This window comes from Myotis yumanensis, unplaced genomic scaffold (genome assembly GCF_028538775.1).
Source record: "Myotis yumanensis isolate MYYU_CA2020_CCGP unplaced genomic scaffold, mMyoYum1.0.hap1 SCAF_17, whole genome shotgun sequence".
In the NCBI taxonomy this organism is placed as follows: Eukaryota; Metazoa; Chordata; class Mammalia; order Chiroptera; family Vespertilionidae; genus Myotis; species Myotis yumanensis.
The window spans coordinates 40,329,559-40,341,203 of NW_027223768.1; the positions used below are offsets into that span (position 1 = coordinate 40,329,559).

The 11,645-nt window shown below is 44.3% G+C and overlaps 1 long non-coding RNA gene across 1 annotated transcript; it reads right to left on the reverse strand.

The window, feature by feature from the left end:
- Positions 1-873: 873 nt before the first annotated feature.
- Positions 874-5,470, reverse strand: LOC138995830 (uncharacterized). Its single transcript, XR_011468675.1, has 4 exons — positions 5,345-5,470; positions 4,323-4,492; positions 2,754-2,872; positions 874-1,372 (listed from the first exon to the last, which is right to left on the reverse strand). It is a non-coding gene; the product is annotated as an uncharacterized lncRNA (long non-coding RNA).
- Positions 5,471-11,645: the final 6,175 nt, after the last annotated feature.

Sequence of the window (11,645 nt, forward strand, 5' to 3'; positions counted from 1 at the left end):
TACTTTCAGCAATAAAGATAATTTTTTAAGTAAATTAATATTCTTTATTACTTCATTTCAATAAAAGAAAGTTTTCATGGAATGAATTATTGTTTAAGAATAGCTCTGTGAGGAAAAAAATAGTTTGACATAATCTGTGTCGATTTAATGAAAATATTTATTTTTCTATGTTTCCAGGCCCTAGCACAATGCCTAGGCATAGTAGGTACCCATAAATATTTGTTGAATAATAAATAATAATACAGTTATATGCGTTAGGAGTATTTTGAAAAAGTGATGGTCATTTAACAGATATTTATGACCATCTGCATTCTGCCAGAAGCCTGACTAGGTGCTAAGGATATGAAAATGTGTAAGGTGCTGATTTGACCTCAGCTAACTCATATGAATCAACTTTTTTTAATCCTCACAACTCAGGGTTAATTAACTCCATTAATTCCAATTTTCTAAGATCAGGAACTTAAGACATAGAGATGTTACAAAACTTGGCTGAATTAGGGTTCTCCCAAGGAAAAAAACCAATAGGAGATAGAGATATATATGATTTTCATTATATTTATTTATATGTGAACTAGAGGCCCAATGCATGAAATTCATGCTTGGGTAGGGTCCCCAGGCCTGGCCGGTGATCAGGGCTGATCTGTGGGGCAACCAGCGGGGCGATCAGGGGGTGTCCCCTGCTGGCACCCACCTTGGCCAGCCTAGTGCAGCCTACTCACCGGCCCCGCCCCCCACCACCGCCGCTGGTCGCCTCCCTCAGTCGCCTCCCTCTGTGGGGCAGTAGGGGGGGCCCCAGCTGGCACTCGCCTTGACTGGCCTGGGGCCTGCAGGCTGAGGGCAGCTCCTGCATTGAGCGTCTACCCCCTGGTGGTCAGTGTGCATCATAGCGATTGGCCGTTTGGTTGATTTGCATATTAGGCTTTTATTATATAGGATAGGCTTTGTTATAAGGAATTGGTCCACATAATTATGGAGCCTAAGAAATCCCACAATCTGCAGTCTGAAGGCCTGAGAAGGAGAGTGAGTGGTGTAAGTTCCAGTCAGAATCCAAAAGCCAGGTCCAACTTTATGTTCCCTCCACCATTATCCCACATCCTTCGTGAGCATTCCCACACGCATTCCCTAGATTCCTGTCTGTGTAAGTTAGAAAACGCAAATAGTTCTTTTTGAGTGTAGTGTACCTCCTCATGAGTCCTAGGCAACTCAGGTCTCATGGTAACTTGGTGGCCCATGGTTAAGTATTCAGTCAGTAGCAGGCCGAGAGCTTTCTCGAATGAGCAGTAGTTATTCCTCCTCCATGTCTTATAGTGCACCCGAAAGTTTTCCCAAGGACGCTTCTGATCCTGCCTCAGATATTTCCATGGTCTTCTTCCTTGAGCAGGTGGAGAGGGCTTCCATTAAATTAGCATCTCTTAACATTCATAAAGGTATGCCATCCCTACTGACTGAAGCTGACTGCTGTGGTTTATGTGCTTACCCTGAATGTTACAATGTAGAATATTTGTATTTCTCAGAAAAGGTACACTGAAATCTTTACAAGTCATTACTTATCAAAAAGCTCAATATTATCAGAAAACTATCTGATGGATACATAGTCCATTTTTCTCTCAGGTTCCGGGTCAGCAAATTCCTGAGACTACTGTCCCATCCCAGCCCCTGGCCAGCTTCTTAGGCTGAGCCTAGACTCTTTCTTGCTCAAACCTGATTCTTCCCCACCAGCGCTTCAGGATGTGTTGGCATCTCATCAGCATTGGCATGCGAGATGAAATCCATTTGTAATTCCCATACTCTTAAAAGCCAAACTGTCAGAAAGCCATGCACTTGAAATACATTATTTTGTCCCCTTGTAAGATTCTTTCCTAGAATTATGTTTTGGACTTATGTCATCAGCCTACATTAAAATCAAAAGAAGAAAACTCTGAGAAATATATTATATTTATTGTGAGAGTATTTGGGGGTGTCTGTTTTCTTTCTGAGGATTCACTCTTAATATCTCTGATGGGCAGAGGTTAAGTAATGTTGTTCCATTCATGTTCAGCTGTGTCTGGCCATACCTAGCAGAGTGACATAGATCAGCAAATGTCTGTCTGCTTGAAGGTCTACAAAAAGTATGTCAAACTTGCGGCCCACAATGAATATTTTTGCGGCCTAGCCAATATAATGATATGTAAGAAATGTTTTAATTAAAATTTTGTAACTTAATTTTTACAATATCCTGTTATACATAATTATTAATAACAAACTACAACATTCGCTAATGACTGATTACTATAATCCTGTTGCATTCATTTCCCTTGCACGCCTTACGCGCAGGCACACCATTTCTCTCCACTAATACCAGCAGCGAATATTTTAGCAGCCGATTGCCCCATTGTTAGTCTTGTACTGACTTGACTTGTTTGGTGTGCGCAATAGGAAATATTTCGCTTTCAGAGAAGAAGAAAAATAGGTTTATTTGCATCACGCTTATTAATTTGTGCAGTTACTCAGTGTCTGGTAAGTTAATGTTCAAAAAAATATTAATTTTTGTTAAAATGTTCTATTATTTTATGTTGTTACTTATTTCAGCCCTTTGTATTCAGCATGTCTCTATCAAAATAAACCTATGTTTCTATGATAATTGAAGCTTTTGTTTTTTTGCGGCCCACATAAACTTAAACCTTGTTTATTTGGCCCGTGTTAGCCTTTGAGTTTGACATGCTTGGTGTACAGCTTCTGGGAGAAAAACTATCCTGAATCACTCTGATACTGACCATTCATCCAAACCCATCTTGGTCTTTGAAGGCGACAGGCATTTGTGATTGGAGCATGGTGTCCATCACTCGGGTTAAACTTCAGGCTCAGATTCCCATCAGCATGCATCTGTGGATTCCTGTGGAGACATAGCTCTGAGAGCAGAGGTGCTATTCAAAATATTTAACACCCAAAGCAATACAGGCACTCATCAAACAGAACAGACAACCAACCCTTACCAGGACCATACCTGATGGGCTTAAGCCCTGTCTATAAGACCATTTCATGAAACTTTGTACAGGACATCGAGACACAGGGGCTTTGCTGCACCTCTGATAGAGTTTAGTGTACAAAGGAGAGAGAGAGAACTCTGACCAACTCTGGGAAAGGGACCAACAGCACCAGCCCAAAGCACCAGCAGTGTTTAGAACGGAATGCATGATCTCATTTCAATATTAAGTGTGGGGTGCCAGGGTGACCCTCAGACTAAGGAGGGAACAGGATGGTGCTAGATGAGTTCTGGCATCAGCTGAATCTGAGATGGATCCTGCTCACTCACTGTTGTTTAACCTCCAGCAAGAGACTTGAATGCCCTGTGCTTGCGGGCCCTCTCCTGTAAAAGGGGACCACAGTGTTCCCTAGGGGCTCCCTGTTACTGCAGTGGTGGTCGATCATGGGACATACCCAGAAGGTCCCACCAGAAATACCCGCAGGGCCCAGTCCTGCAGGCGTTGTCAGAGCAAGAGCCAGTGACACCAGAGTCACACATGTCAGCAATTTGAGCCAAGCAGGGACAGGGAGAGAGCAAACTGGGATTTATTGAGCTGTTTCTCTGTTACTTCACTCCAGTTCCATAGGTATCCAGAGATAAAAACTACAATTCCTTACTTCGACAAAATGTTAGGTTATTGAGCCTTCACCACTGTGGGTGAGCCACACACTCTGTAAGAGGTATAGATTAGGTGATATCCCAAGTCAGACATGAATTGGGGGAGGGAAGGGTCAGAGCCAGTGGGAGGAAGGAGATGAAGAAGGTGTAGACAGCCACTGGCTTCCAGGTTGGGTGGCTCAGGGCCCCTATGCAGTAAGACATAAAAAGGGGAGCTGGGGTTGGCCGTGAGAATAGCACACTGGGGGGGGGGGGGCGGGGCGGGGAGGGTAGCCCTGCAGTTTCTCCATAGAGGAAATATAGGGTGGTACATAAATGTACGTTGTCTCATTTGCATATTATGCCATCCTTGGGAAGGAAGGATCGCTTCCACTCCTTGATGTCAGAAGGACAGAGGTTCAGCGAAATACATTTAGTAACTTGCCCTAAGTCACACAGGCACTGAGATCTGAACCCAGAACCACCTTCTACCAGCTGCTCCCACTAAGGGGGTGGCCCAACTCAGAAGAGAGAAAAACCTAGCCTTTCTCATTGCCAGATAGTTCTGACTGCGATTTACTTTCTCATCTATTTCATATTATGATAATGTTTTCCTGGAATTGGATGATATAATACTAGAAATTGAAGATGTTTATTCCCTTCAAAGATTACATATGCAGCCTTCCTGTCATAACCAAGGGACATTGCTCGCATCACTCACGATTTCCAGTCTTCTCTGTGGATGATAATGCTTATGTTAGGAAATGTCTTGTTGTTACTAAGCCTGCTGATCGTCAAAAGGAAAACCGGCAGAGGCAGGCCAGCGATGCATCCTTTCGATATTTATCAAGCCTGGAGTCTGTCTGAAATTTGTTTTCTGGGAAGCGTTGCCTGTGATGAATGGGACAGTATTTTAATGATATTGTAGGTGGTCTCCCTTGTAATAAAGCAAATTACTCTAACAAAACTGTTTTATTTCTTCATACAAAATTCATCTTCGAATTTCATCTAGGCCAGCGGTTCTCAACCTGTGGGTCGAGACCCCTTTGGCGGTCGAACGACCCTTTCACAGGGGTCGCCTAAGACCATCCTGCATATCAGATATTTACATGACGATTCATAACAGTAGCAACATTACAGTTATGAGGTAGCAACAAAAATAATTTTATGGTTGGGTCACAACATGAGGAACTGTATTTAAAGGGCCAGAAGGTTGAGAACCACTGATCTAGGCCCTAAAATTTTTAATTTCCATAACAAGTTTTTTGCATTATGCTTTTGCCTGTGATTGTGCAATCTGATTAATTCAAAATATTAGCTACAATTTCCATAAAGCGAATAGGATAATGTTGATGGGGTGAAAGGGATCACTTTGTCCCCTCTCCCCAGCATCTCAGTTGTTTATACACTAACGTCTCGTCCTCTAGAGCCCCTCATCCAGGAACTCCAATTTAAGGGAACACAGCGAAGATGAAGTTAATTTAAAATCCCTCCAAATAGACCAAATAATCCTCTTAAAGACTTGCGCTTCATTCTCAGGCAAACCTTCTCAACTCTCTGTCAGAAGTTAGAAACCAATTTTTTCTTTTAGGCAGAATTTTCTCAAGAGCCGTGACTTCTAGACCCAGATCAGGTTCCGTATCAAGTGAAAAGGAAGATGGGGAGAGTCCTAGAAACTGTCTTCCTGAGAGAAGCAAGAAATGTCTATCGACAGCCCGGTAACAGTGGGAGAGAAAAACCTACCAGATGTGGGTGTGAGCATTCAGAAAGCGCAGCTTATCTCAGATCCTGGGGCCTCACTGTGCAGGTACAAATGTAGTCAGTGCTCGGGAGGCTTGGAGACACCGAGGATGGGTCAATGTCATCTGTTTTCTCTAAGAAAGCAGCAAAGTGTATGTGTGTTTCAGCAAACTTTGTATCACAAAGGTGAAAATGTTACACATTTTAAAGGGCTGTTTCATTCATTTGGAAATTCGACTTCTTGCTATATCAGGTTAGATGCTTCAAGACCTGCTATCTGTGGGTACAAATGAGAGCTAATTATCATCAATAATCCCAGCGTTCCTCTTCCCCGCGCCAATGGCCATCCCTGCAGAGCGTCACATACCCCAGCCGTGTTGTCCCTCGTGCCTCCCTTTGTATGGAGCCACTCTGCCATCCCTGCCGCCCGGAGAAGGCGGCTCCCTGGGGCTGCCACAGTCCTAACTCCTGGGCACACCAGGGTGCTTATGTCTTGCACTAAAAAAATACTATTTCTGACTGAAAGTCTTTTCTGACTCTCACGGTTTATCAATCTTCTGCTAAAATAGAAGGTGAGGCAAAAGTCCCAGAGTGCTCATCATAAACCTCAGCCTCAGGAACTGGCACTTAGAGAGCACAGCTTCTTAATCCTGTCTTTTGCAGTTGATTTTCTACGTGTTGGCTCATTTACATTGTTCAACAGCCCTAAGAGGAAGTTCTAGAGCCCACTTCATAGAGGAGGAAACTGAGGCCAGAGAGGGTGTCAGCCCAGAACCCACACATGAAAAGGTGAAGCCAGGATCCAAGTGTAAGTCCATTTCCCTGGCAGCCTCCCTGGCAGTCACAGGGCCTTGCTCTGTATCTGGGGACTGCTTTCATGTAGAGTGCTGGCTGTAAACATGCCAGGAGCGTTTAGGGTTTGTTATGAGGATAATACGCGAAGGTGGTGTTGACAAGATACAAACCACCATTGGCACCCCGTATAGAATGAACAGCCCATGCAAACCTCTTTAACGAGTGAATGTGATAGTAACAACTACAATAGTAGCACCTTACACTTGTACAACATGGAGACTTTGCAAAGCACCTTCACGTTATCTCCATATGTTATAGAGTATCTAGACCTAAACTTTTACACAGATTCCAACCTGAGTGTCAATTCCGATGACCGGTGGCAGCTGCCTGGAATGCTGTACTGAAAAGGGTCCTGAGGACCATTCTAGGTCAGTACGAATCGGGCTGCGATTGATTAGTCATGTCTGCCCAGGCAAAGGAGTTGGGAGCAACAACATTAGTGCTGCTTGCTATCTGCTATCTGTTCTAGTCCGCTCTGTACAAATGAATAAACGACTTGCCTCAGATCATGTAATAAGTAGCTAAGCTGAAACCAAAGCTTGGGTTCCCTTCAATCTGCTATCATTGCTCTTAGACCATGTTGTATGCAAAGACAGCTAAATACCCTGGAGTTTAATACCCAACGGACTGGGATTTATTATGAAGTTTTGAGCTCAATGATGTGTAATCTAGAACAGAATTAGATGCTTTCTCCAGCAAAATGCAAATAAAGTTTGCTACAACTTAGGACTAGTCACGTAGTGATGGCCTCAGGTGCTCGGTGGCTACAGATAGCGCTGGGCTATCTTTAGCTGTGCACCGTCTCCCTGACAACATCTGGAAAGTTCAAGAAGCTCAAAACCCTATTTTAAAGGTCAAGAACGTTTCGGACGTGCAGGGGTAGCATCAACAGAACATTAGACACCATATCAGGTCTCCAGGCTAACGCCGCAATAAGTGTGACCAGTGTCTGAGTTAATTTCGAGTGTCCCTCGGCCTAGGACAGAAGAGGAATTTTATTAGTGCAGCGTTCACACAACTTGGCATGAAAAGGAAAGGGAAAATTAGTGACTACACATATGCAAGCATGACACAGAGATGACCTTTGGGACCGATGGCCAAACCTACCAGGTGGTGATGGCTTCTTCAGAGGGAAAGTGGCCCAGGCTATACAACCACCAATTGCCCTGGGACTTGTAAAGAGCCGTTGGACACAGGGCAACGGGACTGTCCCCAGTGTGGGTCACAGGCTCGGACACTGGGCTCATCCTCTGTCCGCAGTGTTATCACTGAATACAAAGGACAAGGAGGTACAGATTATGTGGGCAGCTGTGACCATCATAATTTCCTAATTGACTTTTGACTCACCTTCTATTTTAGCAGAAGATTGATAAACCGTGAGAGTCATTGCTAAAACACACAGCTGTCTTCCAGCCAGAGCAGCCTGCCCCACTACTAGTATACACCCCCCAACCCCAGGTGGTCAGAAGCAGGGGACCCCACCCCACCACCTAGCCCCAGCCTCCTCTCAGAGAGCAGACAGGGATTTCTTATGGCTTTGCACGCTGCTTTGTTGGCTGTTTCCAAGGTGACAGAGTGTTCTGTCTTGTGCTATAAAGGCAGGAGCACAGGATGGACCCTTTCCTCCTCCTCTATTAGCTTCTGTCCGTGCAGCTGCACACTTGGTGTGAACGTGGGTCCAGAGCCCTGTTTCCCAGAGGCAGGCGGTCTTTGGGCGGGGGGTGGCGGGGGGGGGGGGGGGTGTTTGTGTGTTTGGTGCACGTGGAACTTTGCTGTCAGTCGTGCGGCATTCAAGCCTCTCTGATTCTCACTCTACACCAAACATTTCCTCATCAGGAGAGGGATACATTCAAATGCTGTTGAAATTTGCATTATATGTTCCCAATTAGTTACTTGGCCTCCCTGAGGGAGGACTGTATTTCCCCAAACCACTGGCATTTGACTTGCTTGTGGCCAAATGTGCTCCCAGGGGAAGCACCGTGTGCCATGTCACCGCTGGTGTGTAATAAGAGCGGGAAATAAGATTTGGTGTATGTAAGCGCTGAGACTTGGGGCGTGGTTGTTACCACAGCACCCCTCCCCCAGCAAAAGCTGACTGGTTCAGTACAGGCAGGCACGGGCCCGAGGACGTGGGCAGACAGAAGGGCCTGGCGGCAGTAGCAGTTCAGCGCTGAGGGGTCACTGCAGGAACGCAGGCCCATTGCTGCCAGCCTTTCCAATGTTTTAAAGAGACTATCAGGAATCTAGATTTTATGTGAATTCTACCAGTTCTTCAATAAGCAAACTACATTCAGTCCAAATAATTCATACTCTGTAGCCCAGAACCAGGCATCAGGCCACCATTGGCCAGAGCAGAACTGGTCTGACCATTGCTCTCTGCACTCTCATTCCCTCCTCTCCGCTCATGCATGCCTGCGCCACCCCTTAACCCAGTGGTTCTCAACCTTCTGGCCCTTTAAATACAGTGCCTCATGTTGTGACCCAACCATAAAATTATTTTCGTTGCTACTTCATAACTGTAATGTTGCTACTGTTATGAATCGTAATGTAAATATCTGATATGCAGGATGGTCTTAGGCGACCCCTGTGAAAGGGTCGTTCGACTGCCAAAGGGGTCGCGACCCACAGGTTGAGAACCGCTGCTAACCCCTCCTGAAACCCCCTCTTTGTCCAGCTTGCCATCCTCCATGACCCCAGCAGACCATCCAGCCTGGACTCAGAGTCTGTACTCCATTCAGCATCTGCTGGTTTCTCCGACATCGTTGGTCTTACACACAAGTCCTCCCTTTGAGAGTCTATGACGCCCGGAGACAGACTGTAGCTGGCAATTCCCACGTCCTCCGTGCCTCGCACACTTGAGAGGCACAAAATTAACGTTGTTGTACTGACAGCTTGTTGGTCCGGGACACCCACTTCCTGTGTGAGAGACCTGCAAAAAAAGGGGGGAAGCTCAGGTGAAGCCCGATTCCACACACTAACTTGCCTAGTTTTCACAGACTAAAGGGTGCAGCCATCAAACACCAAGCAAATGAACAGTAACTCAAGTTTGAATGCCGCACACACATCTCCGAGCACCAGGCCTCTTGTCTGCAATGACAGAGACGGTTAGAGATAAAACATCGGGGTTAATCCTATTCAGCTGGGATTCAGTTAAGCTTTCTGTCGCCCGTCCTGCTAAGACCCCAATTACAGCTCGTCTTATGCCTCAACAATCAAAATAAGTTATACAATTCAGTGCAGTTCTTGAAGAGGGCATTCAATTTTTCAAGCTGCTGGGACATCCTTTCAAGCACTTTCTGGTGGGACCCTACCGTATGCCATGGGCACTGCAGTGTTTGCGGTGAGCCCCAATGTGAGTTTGTTGAGTGAACAAATGAAGGAGTGACATGCTTTCATACTGCAGGTGTTGTTTCTCCAGCACGGAAAGATTAAATTCCCACCACTTCTGCCTTCTTTCCTAATCCAAATTGTCTCACCCTATAATTTTCACTGCTTATGAAGTAATTCTGAGCTAAGTCCTCCTAATTTCCCAGAGAACCTAATTTAAACAGTAGAAGAAGCTGGCTCTTTAACTAGCAAGTACTTATAACAAGTGTTTATATATTTTTATATATATATATATATATATATATATATATACATATATATATATATCTGAAGTATTTTCTTAAAGTGAGTTGTTCAGTGCATATGTGAAAGGGGGCCAAATAGCATCCAAAGGTATCAAACCAATTACTGGGAGGTGTAGGGCCCGGTCTGTGCTAGGGAAATAGTATCAGAGGCGAAACAAATCGTGTGGAAGTGAATCACTTCCCTTTGGCAACTGAAATGACCTTAGACAACTCCCCCCGACGATTTTGTCTGACATTTTTTTCAAATGCCAATGAACACCTCACTTTGTTGAGTTAGATACGTCCAGGACGCTGGTATTACGCTACTTCGGAGCCAGAAGGCCACATGTCTAGGATGTTCCAGGGCACTCTCCTTTCATGTAATTTTCATCTTTTTAATAAAGGCAATTTGTTGAATATATAACTAAATATGAAGTCATTTCATATAATTGTAAGACTTCATGCAATTAGATTCACAAATAAGAAAACATTCTCTTTACCATTCAATTAAATTCAACCAACGTTTACTGATTGCTCTGTGATACGCCAGTCCCTAAGTTAGGTCAAGGGGGTCTAGAAGTAAATATAACATAATCCCTGTCCCCAAGGATCTTACAAAGTAAAAATAAATTGCAATTGGCGATTTACATATAACAATCAAAACATGGTCCAACCACAAGGGAGCATATAACTTTATTTAGTTTGGAGGCGGGACACTGGAGGGGAGGCTTCCCAGAAGAGGTGACTCCTTGGCTGGGTTTTGAAGAATGAATAGGAGCTCACTAGTTGCATAAGGGGATGGGCCCTGACATTCCAAGCAGAGGAATAGCCTGATTGTGTCCTGATTTGTTATTTAGAAAATTAGGATCATCCTATAGAGATAACAGAACCCAGAGCCTAATTATATTTATTGTCTTTCAGAAGTGCCTCTGCATAAAAACCCACACCTGAAACCTACATGTTCATGTTGACCAGTGTCACCCAAATCAATTCAATAAATAAATATTTTTTAAAAGAAATGTCTCTGAAATTTTAATTTTGGCTTAAAATGTTCTTTAGCTAGCGCTGGTTGGGGAGAAATTTATTACTAGGTTACAGTTTTGTTTGTTTAAAAACTATGTAAAAACTACTTCTTAGATTTTTTTATTTGTTGGCTATGAACAGGGAAGATCACTACTGTCTTATTCTCAAGAGAAAAATATAGATTCTGAACAATTATTCAAAGGAGAAGACCTCTCTCCAGGCACCTCCAGTTGTTTGTGTGCCATGTGGACACTGGCTGGTGAGGGCCACTCCACCCTGTGTGGGTCGGTCCAAACCCAAACCTGACCTATCTGGCTTCTTCCTGCACAAACTCCTAAAGAAAAAAAATGGATAAAGTAAAGTTTGACCTTGAAGAGAGTAGCTAATAAAGGAACATGAAAAGATGCTTGAATAATGATGGAAAGACATAGAATAGCCAGGAAAAGAAAAATAAAATTTAACAAAGAATAGGATAGTGATGTTATAAAGATTTTGTATGAAAGGCCTGGTTCACACAGATGCGTTCATTACTGACCCCAGACCGTCAGGGTGGGAGCCTTGAGGGCCTGTTACAGAGGGTGATGCTCTGCCCTAACTCCTGGGCCTTGACGATGCAGCTGCTGCTCAGCCGCAAACCGACCCACCCAGACACGGGCAAGTTCAAAGTCCCAAAGAGGACGAGAAGTTTAGGAGTTGTTCTCGCTCTGGATCTCTGTATTCCCCTTGAGTGGCCAAACTTTTGACTTTATTTAGCGAAAGGAAGTTGGATATTGTTCAGCCATAAAAAAGAATTAAATCTTGCCATTTGGGACAAC